Raw genomic sequence first — 19,940 nt, 5'->3', positions numbered from 1 at the left:
AATGATTAATGATGTCAAGCATTTTTTCATGTGCTTGTTGACTGTTTATATATCTTTTTTGAGGAAATCTCTAAGACCATTTTAACAAAATTGGGCTGTTTGTCTTTTTGTTGTTGTGAGAGGTCTTTATGATGGATATATATGAAAAAAGAGCTGTTTATATATTTTGGATGCTAGACCTTTAATTGGTGTTGTCTTAAACCACTGAGTTTGTGGTGCTTTGTTATAGCAACAATAGGAAACTGATAATGGGGAGCTCACGGAATTGAAAGAAAAGCTGAACAACTAATTTGTGGAAAAGATGCCCTGGGGTTCTGGATAGCGGGAGTAAATGATGTATCTGTTGCAATTGCTTTCAGTTCCTGTGTCCTGATTTCAGAGAGGAAAGTGGCTGTTTAGTCTCCCGTAGCAGTATTCGGTGCCTAGGTCAGCACAAGGCAAGCCACTTGACGGTTAGTACCACTAAGACTGCATGGAAAAGACATAGAGATACTGCTACAGACAGAAGGGCAAACGTTCTGGGAAGGCAAAAACAAGAATACACTACAGGCATGAGAAGGTAATACTAAAGAATAATAAATGAAATTTAACAACGTAAAGGCCTAAAAACCTCCCACAGTCCAAGAGGGAAATCTGGAATTATGAATGAGGAAGATGTAGCAGAGGATAAGCACCAATAAAAACATTTAGGGGATTTATTGGATAGACATCAGAGGCTGTATTAGTAGAGATATACTATCTGAAAAAAAGGAGGTGGTAATCCTGTGTTGTTCTGTGCTGATCGTACCACACTTTGGGTAAGGAATTCGACTTTGTGCTTCATACCTTCAGAGGCATATAGGCAAAGCAGGTCACATTCAGAGATCAGAGGCCAGGAGGCTGGAATCATGCCATTGCAGCAGTGGTCAGAGAAATGGTCACAAGGGTTTGGGGGGAAGTCTAGTTATGGGGAGCTACCCAGGAAAAGCATGGTAAAGAAGGGTAAGGTTTGTTATGCAGCTTTTTAAGTTGTGCCTTCTTCATTGATAAGGGACTATAGTGAGTCATCCTTCTCTTCCTGACACGGAGAGGGAGACACCCTTACAAACGGAGATTTTCTTTGCAGATATAAAATTCCCTTACAAAAGGAAATTTTCACTCTGTGTTCAGAACTTCTGTGTCTGTAGTTTCTCAAAATAATCAGCTCAGAATAATTCTTATGTCTAAAGGCACATTTTGGGATGGAATATTCTGGTCTCCTACAGTCATATTTTGGGGTGGCATATTCTGGTCTTGTACGCACTCTTCCCACTTTAAGATTCTGTGATCCCTCTGTCAGAGGCGTGTGAACCATAACAACTCCATCTTGAATAGGATCTGGGTGAAATAAGGCTGAAACTACTGGGCTGCATTCCCAGACGGTTAGGCATTCTAAGTCACAGGATGAGATAGGAGGTTGGCATAAGATACAGGTCATAAAGACCTTGCTGATAAAACAAGTTGCAGTAAAGAAGCTGGCTAAATTCCACGAAAACCAAAACAGCCACGAGTGACCTCTGATCGTCCTCACGGCTACACTCCCACCAGTGCCATGATAGTTTACAAATGCCATGGCAACGTCAGGAAATTACCCTATATGGCCTATAAAGCAGAGGCATGGATAATTCACCCCTTGTTTAGTATATAATCAAGAAAGAACCATGAAAATGGGCAACTAGTTAGAGATCAGCCTGACCAACATGGAGAAACCCCGTCTCTACTAAAAATACAAAAATTAGCTGGGCGTGGTGGCATGCCTGCAATCCCAGCTACTTGGGAGGCTGAGGCAGAAGAATTGCTTGAACCTGGGAGGCAGAGGATGCAGTGAGCTGAGATCACGCCATTGTGCTCCGGCCTGGGCAATGAGAGCAATACCCCATCTCAAAAAAAAAAAAAAAAGTGGGGTGGTGGGGTGGGAAGGTGGGGCAACTAGCAGCCCTTGAGGCTGTTCTGTCTACGGAGTAACCATTCTTTCATTTGTTTACTTTTTTTTATAAACTTGCTTTTGCTTTACTCTGTGGACTCATCCTGAATTCTTTCTTGCCTGAGCTCCAAGAACCCTTTCCTGGGGTCTGGATCCGGGCCCCTTTCCTGTAACACCTCCCTGCACCTTGCAGTCATCTGAGTCTTCCTGCTACTGCTTCAGCTGAAATACTGGTTGGGGTGGTGGAGGGTGGGAGGGCTGATCACAGGACTGGAGGCATGGTGGGTTGGGGGGCCGTCAATGCTAGGGATGTTTATTCTCTGGTGCAGGGGAAGCCACGCTGGTAGTATAGAACAGCGGTCTCCAAACTTTGATTGCACACCCCATCAGTAAAATCATGTTTGCATGTGTACTCTTCGAATTAGGGCTTATTACTTTAAAATCATAAGCATATATTATTTTCAGATGCAATATACTGTCAAGGTCATCATTAAAGATGACTGTAAGCCCATATTCCAAATAATCTTCATTATCATTTTGAACTGCTAAGCCACTTTTGATTGGTGGAAGTAGATTCTTAATGTTACTTTTTGTGGTTTCTTCGCACTGTTTAAGCAGTAAGCTGAATGGGAATGAATAAGTGAGTCCACTGCTGTCTATTGCTCTGAGTCGCAGAATTTTAGTTTTGCTTTTTTCTCAGTACGCCTTTTCACAACTTCTTGGGAGGTCATCTGACAGACCAAGCGAGGTTAGCTGTGTTTGTTGAGATTCTATGTTTTTAGATAAATTTAACATAAAATTCAAATACTTTCTTCCTGCAGATCAGTGGAGCATCTTGTTTGTCTCTTGGGTGATGTCTTTGGGTCCACTAGTGGAGGGGTAGAACCTTGCTCCTCTACTCCAGGAGTGGTCCTCGGACCAGTGGCTTTGGCTGGGAGTGAGTTAGAAATGCTGTCTTGCAGACCACACCCCAGATATACTGAGTCAGATATACTCTGTATTTTTAACAAGATCCCCAGGTGGTATGCACAGAAAAGCTTTAGAAACATTAGTTTAGGGGCTGACCAAGGATTTTTTGGAGTCGGGGAGTCAGTTGGAGGGCCGGAAGCTTGGAGAGGAGATGATGGGGGATCTCATCTCAAGCTTGTAGACACAGCAGTTAGGCTGTTTGGCATCTCACACCCACGCGCAGAAGTAGGACAGTAAGGAGTCAAACAGAAATAATCGGAAAAGAGTTTTAAAGTGTCCCAACCTCTCAATCAAGGAAAACATAAAGCAAAACAATTAAAATTCCAAACAGAGGTTTACTGGAACTTCATGAACTTGCAGAGAAGTCCTTTGTTTTGGAATCTGGAGTCAGGAGTCCGGATTCCCTGAACTGGAGTTTTCTGTTGCCAGAGCTTTTCCACATTTCCCGGCTGCCTGCTATTTAGCTGCCTTTTTAGCTGAAGCTCTAATGACCTCTGGTGTCAATTGAATGCTTTCTTGTCTTCCTTGATTGTTTTCTTCTCTGCTCCCAACCCCTTAAGCCCGAACTCAGTCTTTAATGTCTGGCTTCCATTTCCTGAACAGATTCACAAAACAAAGACTGTGTTGTCTCTTCATTTGTTTGGGAGAATTAGGCCAATTAGAGATAGGGTGAAGCTCTTGTGCACGTTCCTAGACTTCTGAGCTTTGCAGCAGTGAGTGCTGCTGTGGAAGTCTCTGAGCATCCTTCTATTATATTTGCAATTTGACCCACAATTTCAGATGCTAGCACTGCATTCATCAGTGGGGATCTTGATTTAGCATAGCTGGGTAAGGTGTGAAAATCAAGCCCTGCCAGTCAGAGTGAGGTTCCCATCAATCAGTCAATGGTTTTTGAGTGTCTCATGGAGACTTCCCAGTTCCCTGAGCAGAGAAGGATGAGGAAGACCAGGCCCTTGACTTTACGGAGCCCAGTGTCTTGTGGCAAATACAGATATACAGACCCATGTTAGGTAACCACAGATACATGTGCAACAAGAGGAGGTGTTGCACAATGTAACCGTGGCTGCCTATTATCAGTCTGTATATCAGACCGGTGACAGGAGGTGTCAAGTCATAAGACTGGAATAAATGATTAAATCTTGTGGCAGCTGGGATGAGGGAGTGGAGGGGGTTGTGTTTGAAAAGTTCAGAAATATTTGGTGGGCTGGAGAGAAGTGAAAAAAATTCACTTGTGCAAAATGGGCATGCAAATTGGCATTGAGTGATGGCAAACTGCAAGTTCAAGGTAATGGACAAGATCTCACACGAGGCTGATGGACAGTGGTTAAGGAGATTGGACTCTATCCTGGGGTCAGTGTCTCTCAAACAGGGTTTCCATGCCTGGTGGAAGGCAGTAGGCAGGGGGGAGAGGTTGGTAACGTTGCAGAGAACAGGGATGACGGTGGGAGGCTAGTGAGTTAGACCAAAGAAAAGAAAGCACACCAGTGAGGGCCCACTGAAGTTGTGGACTGTCATTGAGAAGCAGCACAAACCTAAAGTATTCTGCAGTTTCTTTGGGGTTTTCTTGTGCCAAGTGGTATCAGTCCAGGATTGGAAGCTTTCGTGCCTTGGGTAGAAAACACTGGGAGGTGAAAGTAAAGTGTTGCTTAAAGGGCATTACAGTGATAGAATACATGATCCAGGCTGTGGAGAAAGGAAAATGAAGATGGAGAAAAAAATAATTTGGGAAACAATGGAGGCTTCAAGGAGCCCAAGGTATTTACGAGCTTTAGGGAGCTGGATTGATCTGAAGTTGTGATTGAAGAGAAGGATGTTACAACTTAAGAGTTCGGAAGAAGAAGGTTCCTGTTGATGTCGAGGTTCTGAAGTTCCAGGTTTTTCATGCACCTCTTCCTCTGTGAATTAGGCTTGGCCTGTCCTCCTGTATTTATTTAAGGTGACAGGAAAGCCACCAACAGATGAAGTTGGATGTTGAGAGATGATAAGAAGCATCCACAGGAATGTGGAATGGAAGATTGCTTCTTCTGGGCATTCAGCTACCCTGGGTCCTAAGGATTCTGTGACTGGGCCAAACTTGAGTGGCCTGCCTTGTTCATCAAGCATGTACTTCCTAAAAGGATCCGATTGGACTAATTTTGCCAATATCCGAACCTGTCTTTTGCAACAAAACTCAGTTGAAAGTTGACCTCCCTTGCGTCCAGCCCCTGTGCAGTTGTCTTGGATTTGGATCTGAATCCAGGGCAATAATTTGTGGCAGAAAACACATTAGCAGTTTGGATGTGCCAGGTACATTGACTCATGTTATCTTTACAACCACATGAAGTAGGTAGTATTATCCTCATTTCACATACTAGGAAACCAAGGCACAGAGAGGTTAGATGACTTGCCCATAGCTAGGAAAAGGTGGTGCCAGGAGGTCTGGCTATGGAGTCTATGCTGTCAACCTCTCTGTTAGCTCTCTCTGAAAAGAACTGATTCCAAACATGATTCTTAAAAGATGGCAGCAAGCTTCATGGTTTCCTCTTGTAGTCCGTCTCAGCCTAGCACATAACTAATGCTTCATGTGGTCCCTGTAAATGGGACTCATTCCCCTCCCACATCGCCCCTTCCATAAACACACTCTACTTAAATAATATGGAACTGCAGATAGATCTAGTTATTCTCAGGATGACCATGTCACTTATAATTCAAACTGAGATAGTCTGTAAAAGTGGGCACTACTTTTTTGTGACTTTATTGTATTATGAAGCATTGAAACTTCTGGAGAAATCAATGTCTGGGTAGTGAGGCAGCTGCTTTCTCCTTCACTTCTTTGGGTTACTAGAGCAACGTGGCAGTAGATTTTTTTTTAAAAGACATCCTTTTGTATTATTTGCATGCATATCTATTACAAAGGCATGCACTGGTACAACACAAACTTCTCTCATCAGATGCAACTAGTCTAACATCCAAACATCATGCACCACACCTTGGTGGCAGCAGCACAATGCATGCACTACCACCGTGGCCCTGCTCATTTGTGTATGATATTTGGAGCATCTGGAGGCGTGGGAATAGTATTGGGAAGAGGAGTGATGAGGAAACAGTGTGAGTGCCTGGCTGACAGGAGGTCAGCCGAAGTTAAGCAGGGAGAGGCTGAACATGTCATTGGTGCAAACCCAAGATTCACTGATATTTTTTAATAGGACCATCTGGTGGAACCAATGATGGAATCTTGTTTTTCCACCTTAAGCTGACCCACAGCCATGCTGATGGTGCAGCTATCTGGCGTGGGTTGATAGTCCTGTGCCTGTGATGTTGTGCTGGATTTTCTGGAACAGAAGACTAGATAACTTCCCCACAATGGAAACTTCCCCCTGGAACTGTCTTCCTTCCCATGTAAGGCATGACAGGTCAATTTAAATTGCACCTAGATAATTGGGTTCTATCTTTATCAGATAACTACTAGTAATGTTGAATGAAGCTGGATCCAATCTGCTCCCAAATCAACTTATCTCCCATTCTGGAGCATCATCTGGCCTTGCAGAGACCTAAGGGGCTGGCATTATAGTGCCAGTGGCAACCCAGCATGGTCTGTGACCCAAGTGGGCATGATTGAGAGCTATGCTTGCATAGCAGGCACAAACTAGGACTGTTTCAGGCAAACCAGGACATAGAGTCACCCTAGCTATGGGCTATATATTAAATGAGAATGGAAGGAAGTCACAAGTGGGTCCAGAATATTTCCAACCCACCTAAAAATTGCCAGAAGAAGGCAAAGATCCCCAAATTCCTGGTTCATAATAGGTGCTTAATAGATTTTGAATGAATAAATGATGAGATTCCAGTGTGCCCCCAAGAGGAATGTGGAGAAGGATAGAAATGAATCACCTAGGAAGGGGCATCACTGGAAAGTGCAAAATCATCACTCTTATAAGTAATTTCTGTCCAAGCACGTCACAACTGAACAAGTTAGGACTTTCATTGACTTAAATAAATGAGTCAGCAGACTTAAGGGAAACATAAAATCGAGACTATTTTTGCATCTTGGTGAGACTGTCATGGAAATGTCTATCTGGGGGAAAACGTAGAGTCTCATTGGCATGGCTAGGGAAAGTAACTGTAAATGACCAAAGGACGAGGATACGGTCTTTGAAAAGCTCAAGGCCAGGGACTTGCAGACATCAAGATTTCCTTTGAATTTGCAAAGTTGGCATCACTTTCTAAAACTGGAGAAACAGGATTTTGGGGAAATTAAAAGAATCTGCCTCAAGGTCATTGACTGATCATGAAACTGGAACCAGTATCAGCTCGGACAAGCAGCTAGTCTCTGGTTCCAAACCTTTGTCTCTTGTTGATGAAGGGCAGGACTTGGGGCACCTGAGGCAACCCCTTCCCTACACACACCCACCGCCGCCCCACAGTGAGCATCTATTCCCAGTAGCCTGTGGGTGTAGGAGAATAGTTGAGGTGTTTGTTGGCAACGTCTTCTCATCTGAAGACAATCGTCAACTCCACCTGCTCTGCTCCTTCGCTTTCAGTTGTGCCCAGCCTTAGAGTGAAGACCCTTATTTGTTCCCAGTGCCTGAGGGCCAGTCACATGCACCAGTATTTCAACTTTATAGGCTTGACATAGGGTGGGACTGGTGCCCTACATCTCAGAGATCCTGGGTAGAGACATCCTCATACCATCTTGGGAAGCTTACTGCCAGCCTCCCAGGGCTAACTGGCCTGGAAAATAGGGTGGAGGCAGTGGCCCGGCAGTTGCCCAGACCTCATAGCCAGCGTCACTCTATAGTCCGAGATAAGGGCCACAGCGTTAGGCCCACAGGTCTGTGTTTTGGATGCCCACCAAGTAGAAGATCTTATCATTAATGAAGACTGGGTGTCAGTATTCTAAGTGCACTTACTGTCTCTGCCCCTTACCCAACTGGTTCATTCCCTTTTACGGTAATGAATCCTCTTTCTATTTGAAGCCCACCTCTTCGAAGGGACAAAATTTGTGTAGAAATGAGGTTTTAAATAAACTACAATATGGGAAATATGAGGATAAGGTTTTGAGTGGGATAAACATTGCAAGAACAGTCTTTAAACTGAGGCTATGAAAAGATTTGCATGAAAGTATTTCTTTATCTTCATCCAATTTTTAAAATTTTATGTGTTTTAAGACATATGATGCTCACCTATATCTCAAGGTTGTAGCAACCCATGATTAAACATGTCCTTTTCAAGTTCCAGATTGATATTTTTCACCATTGTATCTGTTCCAGTAGTTGACTCATATTGGAAGCACAATATCAAGCAAGCTCTAAACAAGTTTTTTCAAGCAATATAAAACTATCATTGGCCTTAGATGTAAAAGAGTTTTCTAGAGTTGTGTGAGAGACTGAAGTCACAGGGCTACTGAGGCAGGGCAGGCCCAGTGATCCTCAGATAAAAGCCAAGCAAGACTTAATCTTTTTTGTTTGTTTGTTTGAGACAGAGTCTCATGCTGTCGCCAGGCTGGAATGCAAGGGCACGATCTCACTGCAACCTCCACCTCCTGGGTTAAGGCTATTCTGCCTCAGCCTCCCAACCACAGATGCATGCCAGCATGCCCAGCTAATTTTTGTATTTTTTTTTTTTTAGTAGAGATGGAGTTTCACCATGTTGGCTAGGATAGTCTCCATCTCTTGACCTCATGATCTGCCTGCCTCAGCCCCGCAAAGTGCTGGGATTACAGGCGTGAGCCACTGCGCCCAGCCAAGACTTAATCTTGTTGCAATGATCATTTATCGCTTCACTCTGCAACACTTGACCTATTGTCTGTGGGTTCTGATGATGAGTATCTTCATGCTAAAGTAATACTGTTAAATGGTGAGAAAGGAGTATTTATGATTTCTTTCTCTCTCTCTCTCTCTCTCTCTCTTTTTTTTTTTTTTAATTTGAGATGGAGTCTCACTCTGTCTCCAGGCTGGAGCACAGTGGCATGGTCTCCCTTCATGGCAACCTCTGATTCCCTGGTTCAAGCAGTTCTCTTGCTTCAGCCTCCTGAGTATCTGGGATTTCTTTGTTCACTTCCATAAAAAAATGACTCCTTGGAGAACAGGTTTTGAGGCCATTTGATGGGAAGAACGATTCCAAAGTACCACCTGCAACTCCTGTCTTCCTGCTTCTCGATTCTACAGAGCCCTCATTGAAAGTGGTCGGTAAATAGGAAGGTTCTGAATATCAGACGTTTAAGGAGGCTATCCTAAAATGATTCTCCATGTGTTGATGGTAAACTGGCTCTCGAAAGCCTCTTTGGCGGATGGAAGTCATGTCTCACTGATGACAGTCCTGGAGGGAGGGTTGCCCCACCCTTGTAGGATGATCAGACATGCTTGTTTTTGAAGCATCTTGACCTGAACCCACTAAAACTTGAGTTTATGAGACCTACTTGATAAATATCTAGATAGATGAAGGATAAAGCAAGGTCTGAGAACTGAACTCTATTTTACTGTTATACTAATCAAATTGGTAAAGTTCTGAACTTTCATTTAGGGGAACATAGGATTTATCTGGAATTCTTTCTTTGGAATTCACAGTGTTTAAGAAAGTATGGGGCAGTAACTTACTCTCTTTTTCCCCAAAGCAGTAAATTCAGGTGTCCAAGCTCATTCGTTATAAGTAAAATGAGTTCTTGAGTAATTTTAATTTAAGATGAGAGACATTTTTTCCCCACTAACTCTTCAAACAGCCTGTGGAGCTGCATATTAGCAAGCACCTCTGGTGTCTAGCCTAAAGCCCTTAATTTTCAATTGCTTGCAGAAAATAGGAGTATAACTGCTACAAACTGTTTTCTGTGTGATTTATTAGATTTCTGTGCGTGCCCATACTACTACCTCAAGGAAAATGCTAGAGGTTAGCAAGGAACAGGCATAAATTTCTGAGGTATTTGCTGATAACATGGTATTCAAATATTTGACATTTTCAGGTTAGCATATCAGGCTCATATTTTCATAATGTCATTTACCCTGGAAAACATTTGCTCTGTTTCTGAGAACAGTCATCATAAATTGGGAAAGGTGTATGACATTCTTTTTTTTTTTTTTTTAACTTTTTAAACTCTTTGTTACCAAGTCATTGCTGGATGGAACATAGAGCATCTCTGTAAAAAACTGAGGAAATGAGCATAGGTTTTCAGTAAATAAATTACTGACGCAGCAACTTAATTGTGGTAATGATGTAAGGAATGTGGAGGGAAAGGTTGGAAACATTAACCTCTTGGACATATTTAATCATGAGAGTTATTACCATGTTTACCCATTTTTTTTATAAAGCTACACAAATGCACAAACTGAAACTCTTCAGTGGTAGTATTGTTATATAGCATAAGATGAAGATGTTACTCTCAAAATAGACTTTCTCAAAAAAAAAGTCACTCCACCTTGTTAGGCAGAAAAATAAAACTATAAATATTATACCTTGGAGGTTTAGATGAAATGTAAAAATTTAGATGTTTTTAAAAATTGTGGTAATTTAAACTTTAAAAATATTCAGTATTCAGTACCCTCTCATCTGCTAAAAATAAAAATATGTGAATTTACCAAGAGCACACATCACAACTATCTTTATTTTTGCCCTATGTCTGGATAAACAGCAAATCACCTTCTTTCAACATCTTTCTCTTCTCCCCGACCCTCCCTCACCATATCCCTCAACCTCTCTTCCTTAAAAAGCCATGATATTGAACTGAAATCCATAGGAATATAGTTCTATGATTAGCAGATTTATGTCTCTCAATTAAAAAATATGCAACAGTAGAATATTTTCTATTTTAGTATTTTAAACAATAATAAATGCTTACCATGGTTGCTAATAAAAACTCATTACAGCAACATTTCAGCACCATGGACAGCACCAACGGTGCCTATTCTACCCCCTTTCCCCCTCAACTCCATTTTGGTCATGCCACCTCTGATCTGGTGAGGGGGTTTAGGGATGGCTGCGTTGACACAAAATGGCCGTTCTTATACTTGGCTTCTCATTAAAATCACGTGAAGAATTTTATCCCCAAGTCCAGCCCCCCCACAACACAATCAATTAAATCAGAATATCTGAGGTGGATCTAGGCATTAATATTTTTTTTTAAATTGGACTTTAAGTTCTGGGGTACGTGTGCAGAACATGCAGGTTTGTTACATAGGCATACACAATTAGGTACTAATACTTTTTAAAGCTTTTCAGACTTAAAATCAATAGAAAATGGTAATTTCTCGGAGATGAGATGATTTTACTTCTAAAATAGAACTTCTCAACTTTAACTGCCTTTACCCAGCTTGTTTAAAAACAAAATCATTGTTTGGGCCTGTCTTTAGACATTAAAACTCAATTGGCCTGAAATAGGAGACAGGTATCAGTAGTTTTTAAATGTCTTCAAGTAATTTTTAATTTACAAGTGTTAATAAATATTTACCATCAAGTAAGACCTGAAAGTAAATTTTTTCTTGTGGAAAGTTTAGGCAAATTTGGTATTTCAATAAGAGGCTTTCAATCTAGAAGAAAGTAATGTCTAGTTTTCTTTCTTTCTTTCTTTCCTTCTTTCCTTCTTTCTTTCCTTCTCTCTCTCTCTCTTCTTTTTCTTTCTTTCTTTCTCTTTCCTTCTTTCCTTCCTTCCTTCCTTCCTTCCTTCCTTCCTTCTTTCTTTCTTTTCCTTCCTTCCTTGCTTTCTTTCTTTCTTTCTTTCTTTCTTTTCTTTCTTTTCTTTCTTTTCTTTCTTCCTTTCTTTCCTTTTCTTTCCTTCCTTCCCTTCCTTCCTTCCTTCCTTCCTTCTTTTCTTTTCTTTTCCTTCCTTCCTTCCTTCCTTCCTTCCTTCCTTCCTTCCTTCCTTCCTTCTCTCTTTCTTTCTTTCTTTTCTTTCTTTCTTCTTTTCNCTTTTCTTTTCTTTTCTTTTCTTTTCTTTTCTTTTCTTTTCTTTTCTTTTCTTTTCTTTTCTTTCAGATGGAGTTTCACTCTTGTTTCCCAGGCTGGAGCACAATGGTGCGATCTTGGTTCTCTGCAGCCTCTGCCTCTGGGCTCAAGCAATTCTCTTGCCTCAGCCTCCTGAATAGCTGGAATTACAGGCATGTGCCATCATGCCCGGCTAATAGTGTCTAGTTTTCATGACATTGGAGTTGAAGTTGAGAAGCTTGTATTCTAGCCACATTTGAAGTCAAATGGGGCCATAGCAGCTACCTTCTGCTCCTTGTCTGGGCCAAAGCCCCAACCCTGGACATTGAGTAAGGATATGAAGTGTGTAATCATTATCTGTGTCTCCAGCTATGCTTAGCGATTTCAAACTATCCTCTAGAAAGCTTTCCTTGGAAACCTTATTTACTTCCCCCCTACAAGGTGTATATCTGGCTGATTTACTCTTCTATAGAAAGTTGGGTGAGAGGCAGCTGTTAGCACTCACCAAGTTTTCCCACCTCCCTTGCACTTATTTTAGAGCCATGTGACTCCAAGGACAGAGTCCCATCTGGGACAAGGCACGTAAGACTCCCCTGTTTCTCTTATTTTGTTGTACCAATGTTGGGGGCCACATGTCACAGATAGCATAGCTGCAGCATGGAGGAAGGTTGCCTGCCTGCATGAGACTGACTGCAAATAAACAAGAAACATATTATATTAAGCTACTGAGATTCCAGAGTTTGCCTGATGTGATGGCTATCGTTAATTTTACCTAATGAGACTCTCAAAGATGAACGAATATTTCTGACCATGTCAATTGATGAGAATCCTTGTTTCCACCCATTTTAAAGTGGAAAAAGAAATGTATTTACATTAATCTTCATATTCCTACACATTTAAAATGCAGGGAGAAACACTATATAATACATGAATTTCAAGTTGTAGAAATACTGTTTTATTCCTTTAGTCATCATTAGCTGCAAACCACTGCCTGTATTTAATCACCTCTCCAGACCCATGGCAATCTGGGAAGGCAGGAAAAACAAACCTTCATTGCATTTGAAATTACCAAACAACTTCTTTAATTTGGAAGTAAATTACTGAAAGGAATGATCTCTCCAGACCTTACTTTGCCTTTTTCTTCATACTTTAAATACCATTGAGGTGCAGCTTGACTGTCCACTTGCTGAGACTGGTTTCAATGTCATGCTCTTGCTTATATTCAGTGGCAGCTTGCCTCACTCTGTTTCCTTCAGGTCCTCTCTCTTTTTTGCTTAATTTTAATTTTAGAGATGGACTCTTGCTATGTTGCCCAGGCTGGTCTTGAATTCCTGGCCTGAAGTGATCCATTTGCCTCAGTCTCCCAAAATACTGGAATTACAGGTGCATGGCATGGTATCAATATCTTCTTTTAAACATAAATTTTGTTGTGGATATTTGAAGTTTACAACATGAGGTTATGGGATGCATAGAGATACATAGATATTTGTAGATACATATGAATAGTACAATGGTTACTCTTTTTCTAAGCTGCTTATATGCTGCCTTCCCTCCTGACCCTCTTTAACGTGGAGTTTGTCACATGCCAACACTAAAGCTTCCCCCAACTTCTGGTCTATTAACCACAGAAAAACAGAAGTTAGAAAAACAAAGGATAGTGCTTAGGCAGTACAAAAGTCTAATTGCATTTAGCCACTGTCTTTGAACTTTGTGATGGCTCTTGACCCATTTCTAGTCTCCTATTCCATGGTTAGAGATTTTGGTGCAAGATTTCCCCTCATTGTACTTCTCAACCTTCGCCTTCCCTCCTTCCACTATCACACCACCATGGAGCCTGCAGATGCCCTGGAGAAGCTGAGCCGGCTTATCCCTTGAGCACAGATCAGTGGAAGCTGAAACCTAGATAATGTTTTGTTTTGTTTTCTTTGTTTTATTTTTTCTCTTCCTTTCCTTTCGTTTCTTTTCCTTTCCTTTTTCCTTTTCTTTCCTCTTTTTTTTTCTTTCATGGAGTCTCACTCTGTCACCCAGGCTGGAGTGCGGTGGTGCGATCTCAGCTCACTGCAACATCTGCCTCCCAGATTCAAGCCATTCTTCTGCCTCAGCCTCCTGAGTAGCTGGGATTACAGGTGCCGGCCACCACATCCAGCTAATTTTTGTGTTTTTAGTAGAGATGGGGTTTTGTTATGTTGTCCAGGCTGGCTTCAAACTCCTGACCTCAGGTGATTGCCTGCCTCTGCTTCCCAGAGTGCTAGGATTACAGGCATAAGCCACTGCACCCTTCCTGAAACCTAGATTTTTACTTTTAATGCTTCCCTCTCCTGCAACCCAACGTCTTTTATGCAGAAAAATTTATTATTCTTTGAAAGCATTCAAGGTTTGATAAAAATAACTTTGAAGCAGAGTATTAAAGTGACCTATAATCTCATTTTAGCTGAGATAATACCACTAAGTATTTAGCATCGACAGTGTATTGTTGGCTTATTATTTATAGTTTATTTCTGCAAATCTGAATCAGCTAGTTCTATAGACCTGTGCTATCTACCTGTAATGTAATCTCCATGAAGCCCCAATGGAACATTTAGTAAATTACTGCTATAACTCATTAAACTATAACCCCAAAGCATTCAGGAGCATCCTAATTGGATCTGGCCTGACCTCATTAAAAAATGTCCAGAGTCCCCAGGAGGCACACAGACACCAAGTTTTTGCAAGATTTTCAAAGCACTAGATGATGTTTAGGTTAATTATTGCTTAATATATTTAATTTCTTTGATATAATTGATTACCTTGGCTAATTTAAACTAATTTGTTGCTAGTTAACTTTCGTTTCTAATTGCAGATTGTGATTCTGACATAAATATTTTAAAAAAACTGGATCACAGGTCGCATATCAGTTTATTATACACTGAAACAAAGCTTATCTTCTAAAATACCTCTTGGGGCCAATTTGGAATTTGTGTCTTGTTTTGTAGTCTCTAAAGCTATGATGTTTATATTTCCTTTCATTTTATGAAAGAAAGGAAGAAAAAGAAATATCTAAAGATGGAACTGACCCAAGAAAAAGAAAGAATGGAAGATTTGTCTGGATAAGTTTTTGGATATTATTTCTCAGTCTACATACTTTCATTGATGCATTTTATGATTCCTCCTCCTGATAAGTTAGGTCTCTGTTTCTTTCCCTAGATCTTCTTTAGTTGGGAAACACTTTTGTTGTCACTGTGACTGCCCTTCCTTTAGTTCCTTATGACTCACGGGCCAAAAAAATCATCCACTGTCAATAAAGACAAACTTGTAATTTTCAAGATTACTTTTCTGCTTAACCTGGGAAGTTTTCATGGGTGCCTTTCTATTCACACTGTTCAGGATTTGCTCCAAACCCTTGGTCTCAGCCACCATTCTCTTTCAATTGCTCCTCAGTTGAAATCTCTAGAATACCAACATTTACACAATGTAAAATATGCTGAAGTGAAAACACAGATTCTCCTACAAGCAACCAGTTGGTTAAAAAAAAAATTGGGTGACATTAATTTTAGTAATATATTTCTATTTAACCCAATATATGAAAAATAGTAGTGTCAACATATACTCAATATAAAAATTAATGAGATATTTTACACTCTTAAAAATAATGTCTTTAAATGCCAGTGTATTCACAGCACTTCCCTTTTTAATAGTCTTTGAAATCCAATGCATATTTACAGTACTTTCCAAATCAAGCTAGCCACATTTCAAGTGCTCAACAGCCACATGTGGTTAGCGGCCACCAAATTGGATGGCATAGTCTTGGAGCATTGATTGAAGATATTCTTTCATACCTTCCAAATAAGACCCTCTTAAATCCCACTTATCCCAAGATACCTTCCAAGATTTCCTTTGTCAAAGTTTATCTACACTCCCTCACAGTACTTAGAAAATTCCTCTTATTGAAAACTTATCTCAGCCTTACTTGTGTTCAAATATTTATGTCTTTATCTGTCTTATAAATTATGAACTCATAGGAGGAACATATTATCCTTTGCTCAACTTTGAGCAATAGCATAAAAGTATGGAAGAAAATTTGATTTTGACAGATAACTGACTCAGGTTTAAATGCTACTACTAGGACCATGCAGTTGTGGTAGCTACACAACTCCAGCCCATTTTCTGAACCTCAGTTTTCTCATCTACAAAGTAAGGCAATACCTCTATTACAGAGTAAATGAGAATTAAGTAAGGTATGCCTAACATTTAGTTGGGTTTCAGTAAATAACTTATTATTATATTGAATGTAAAAGGGCAATTTGCTATATTAAAAATGCACATAGATTATAAATGTACTCTTATTTCAGAAACATTAAAATTTTGGGACTCAGATATTTCCAGTGGGAATGTAGAATGATACATTCACTTTAGAAAACACTTTGGTAATTTCACAAAAGTTTAAACATGGAGCTATCAGATGACCCAGCAAGTTTACTCCTAGGTATATATCTAAAAGAACTGAAACATATATCCACACAAAACTTGTACATGAATGTGTGTAAAAAAGTGGAAACAACCCAAATGTCTATCATCTAATGAAAAAATAAAATGTGGAATAGCCATAATAGAATATTATTTGGCAATAAAAAGAAATGAAGTACTGATGCACACTACAGGATAAATGAACCTCAAAAAATTATGTGAATAAAGGAAGCCAGTCACACACACAAAATATATATTATGTGATTCCACGTAAGAAGTGCCCAGAATAGGTAAATAAAAAGAGACAAAGTAGATTAGTTGTTGCCTGGGCTGCAGTGGTGAGGGCGAGGAGACACTGTTAATGGGTACAGTTTCTTTTGGGGTCTCTTTCTTTAGAACATGATAAGATGTTCTAAAATGAGATTGTGGTGATGATTGCACAACTAGGTAAATATCCTTAAAAAACCATTGAATGGTAAACATTAAATGAATAAACTTTATAGTATGTTGATTATATTTCATCAAAGCTGTTAAAATTGGGGGAAATGGTGTTAGAATTAAGTCAGTGTATATGTATTTGTTAACTCTAAAGATAAACAAGTTCCTCCAAGCAAACAATAATGACAAAAAATAATCGAAATAAAATTCTTGGTCCTAAAATGTATGGACATTTTCCTCTCTCTGATTTTCACACAATGGCTCACGCATGTAATACCAACATTTTGGGAGGCTGAGGCGGGCAGTTCATGAAGTCAGGAGTTCGATACCAGCCTAGCCAACATGGTGAAACCCTGCTTCTATTAAAAATACAAAAATTAGCTGGGTCTAGTGGCACATGCCTAATCCCAGCTACTCGGGAAGCTGAGGCAGGAGAATCTCTTGAAACTAAAAGGTGGAGGTTGCAGTGAGCCAAAATCGCCCCACTATACTCCAGCCTGGGCGAAAGAGCAAAATTCCATCTCAAAAAAAAAAAAAGAAAAAGAAAAAGAAAAGAAAAACAAATATCCCCTCTACGCTCCCCCATGAAGAGATGGCTCTCTTTCACTTTAGGCAGCCAGACACAGCCCTCGAAATATTGAACACGGGAGAAATTAAAGCCCCCAGTTAGCCTGGGCCTTTCATTCCTTCCACCTTAATTCCTCCCTAGGTCAGCCCCTGTCTGCACCACTCACTACTCCGAGAGGTCTCCTGTGGCGTTGTCTCCCCCTGACCGTTCTGTAAGCTCTTGGAGTGCAGGAATTGTGTCCAACTTGTTCACCGCCATTTCATAGTTGCCAACATGTAGTAGGTGCTCAGGAAACCTGTTGGGCAGGACAGTCCCGGCCCCTCCAGCACTGGAGAGGAGCAGCTGCAGCACATTCAGCTGTGTGTGTTTTCCTTCTTGAGTTCCCAAGTTGGGCCAAGTGCCAATGATCTCTCTGCCTACGCTGCTGTGCTAACGGGACTGCATTCCCCTGGCCCCCTTGCTAGTTACCATGTCACAACCAGAATCAAGGGAAAAGCATGCTTGAAACATATTAATAACAAGAGTAAGTTCAACCCATCTTCTGTGGGGAGGAAACATTTTTTTCCCAATCCCATTTAAAAAAAAGGCAAAAGAGACTTGTGGGGCTGGATATTCGGTTTAAAATGCATCTAGGGTGTTGGAGTCCTTTAACAGAATAAGAGAAGGCACATACAGGACTTGGGTTTCTCATGAAATCTGGGCTAAATAGAAAGATCTTTCTGCCTGGGCATTGAAAAACTTGTTTGATTTGGAGATCTGCCTGAAAATATTAAGTAGCAGAGACCCCTGCTGATCTCACAAGTGGTATGACAGTTTCCTTCCAAATTAAATCCCATTAGGGTTTCTGAAGTGCACCTTTGCTGTCTTAATTTTATCTTTGCTCCCTCCACAGGCCAGCTGTAGGGGTTTTGCTGGAGGCAGCCCCATCTCTGCAGCCTGCTCCTCAGCTCTGTGGTGGATGAGCAGGACAAACCCGGGGAGCGCCCATTTGTAGATTCCCAGAGACTTCACCATCCTGCCCCACCTTGTGCACCCAGGAAGGCCCAGTCAGCCTTTCGTCCTCAGGGTAACTGTTGTGAGGGGCTCTGCCCTCCCCACCAGCCGATTCCATGCCACAGATTTGCTAGGTCTGAATTTGCATTTCTGAATCAAAATTTGGATCTAACTTGTATACTTTTTACCTGGTGTTTTTTAATAGTTAGCATTCTTTTTCTTTGGAGATGGATTCGCTCTGTCACCTACTCTGGAGTGCAGTGTCACGATCTTAGCTCACTGAAACCTCTGCTTCCCAGGTTCAATTGATTCTCCTGCCTCAGGCTTCTGAGTAGCTGGGACTACAGGTGCACACCACCATGCTTGGCCAATTTTTGTGTTTTTAGTAGAGACAGGATTTTGCCATGTTGGCCAAGCTGGTCTTGAACTCCTGACCTCAGGTGATCCGCCCGCCTCTGTTTCCCAAAGCTTTGGGATTACAGACATGAGCCACCGTGCCTGGCCGGAATACTTTTACTCTGGAAAACTGCCCTACAAAACATATATTAAGAAACAAACAAACAAACAAAACTTTTGATTAGTTAGAATTAAATGTAATTATTTCTAGCTCTTATCGCATTTTGCCTGCTATAATGCATACAGAGAATGAATTCAGGATCCAGATTCACTCCAGGATGATAGTTAAAGTCAGTTCTTTATTGGAAGTTCACAGCAGAGGAGGTCGATAAGGGTTGGAATTTACCTAAAGAGCTTATGGCTGTAGAGTATCTTATATTGGCATGTCATTAAAAAACCTTGGAACATGAATCATGTTAACAACAATTTGCATTTTTGTAAATATGCAAGTTGAAAATTGGAGAAGGTCAATAATCTTGCCTCCTAAAAAAGACTAGGTAAAATGTAAATATATGGGAGCAACACATTTTATATAAACTTGACTTCCAGCTTTGCATAACAGATTTAGATTTATAATATATTTCCACTTGCCGATTTTTTTGGGAGAATCATCTCTAGCTAATAAATATGTAGTGTGTTTGGGAACAGACACTGGGCCCAGACACATGACTTGTGTTATCAGTTACTACACATGAAGGTTATTCCAAGGGCAGTATTTTTGGGAAAATAGGCAGAGCTTTAGGGTTCTGGGTAAACAGCAAATACAATAATAGTTATTTGTTAATTAGCATAGGATTTGAGACTCTTGAAGTTCACTCTCCCAAGCTTCTAATTTTGGCCACTGTTGAAAAGCAGAGAGATAGACTAATCAGTTAGTTATAAATTAACAATGCCAGCACTCAAAGTGAGTTGTGTTCTGGGATCACAAAAGACATTTCATAAAAGGGTGGGGGTAGATTAAAACTTCCAAATATTACTTAAAACTCCAAGACTTTGAGTTGTATTGTCATTCTTGGTGGTGGTTGTAAGGAACTTAAAACATTTAGTGGACATTTCGGAACCCTTCAAATTTTCCAGCTGGATTTATTTACTTGTTCTTTAAGGATTAATTTGAATGTTCTCTTGTCCTGTTGGTCAGAGATGACACTGGCGTATCCACTCTGAAGGGCGGTTTGGTGTTGCATATGAACATTTCAAAAGCATAGGCAATTCCATGACTTACGATCTACCTTTAAGAAGCACTCCTGGCTGGGTGCAGTGGCTCATGCCTGTAATCCCAGCACTTTGAGAGGCCAAGGTGAG

The 19,940-nt window shown here is 40.7% G+C and overlaps 1 protein-coding gene and 1 pseudogene across 1 annotated transcript in view; one reads left to right on the top strand and one right to left on the bottom strand.

Annotated features, from left to right (window-relative positions):
* GNA14 (G protein subunit alpha 14) overlaps positions 1 to 19,940 on the top strand; it is a 223,480-nt gene that overhangs the window by 54,084 nt on the left and 149,456 nt on the right. The gene's annotated exons all lie outside the window — the stretch shown is intronic.
* On the bottom strand, positions 6,022 to 6,412 carry LOC119473345 (annotated as a pseudogene).

The sequence above is a fragment of the Cebus imitator genome, unplaced genomic scaffold (assembly GCF_001604975.1).
Source record: "Cebus imitator isolate Cc_AM_T3 unplaced genomic scaffold, Cebus_imitator-1.0 Scaffold150, whole genome shotgun sequence".
Classification (NCBI taxonomy): domain Eukaryota; kingdom Metazoa; phylum Chordata; class Mammalia; order Primates; family Cebidae; genus Cebus; species Cebus imitator.
The sequence above is the reverse complement of the archived record's forward strand: the minus strand, read 5'-3'. Positions and strand labels throughout refer to the sequence as shown.